Raw genomic sequence first — 241 nt, 5'->3', positions numbered from 1 at the left:
CCTCCGTGCCTAGTACTGCCCGCAGCATCACACCAGCAAGACAGCAGCAAAGGCCTTGAAGGTTAGCATGCCAAATAATGACATGGCTCTGCACCACTTGCCCAGTGCAGGATGGCATCTTAAGTTGCAGCAACGTTTAGTTTTGCCACCGAAGGAGCCTGCCAAGCTATCAGTTCAGTCAAAGAAATGACAAGATCAGAAGGGAACTTGTGCAATATAAATAATTAGAAAAACATACAAC

Source organism: Podarcis liolepis (assembly GCF_965112155.1).
Source record: "Podarcis liolepis genome assembly, chromosome: 13".
NCBI classification, from domain to species: Eukaryota; Metazoa; Chordata; class Lepidosauria; order Squamata; family Lacertidae; genus Podarcis; species Podarcis liolepis.
This window is presented reverse-complemented; position numbering follows the sequence as displayed.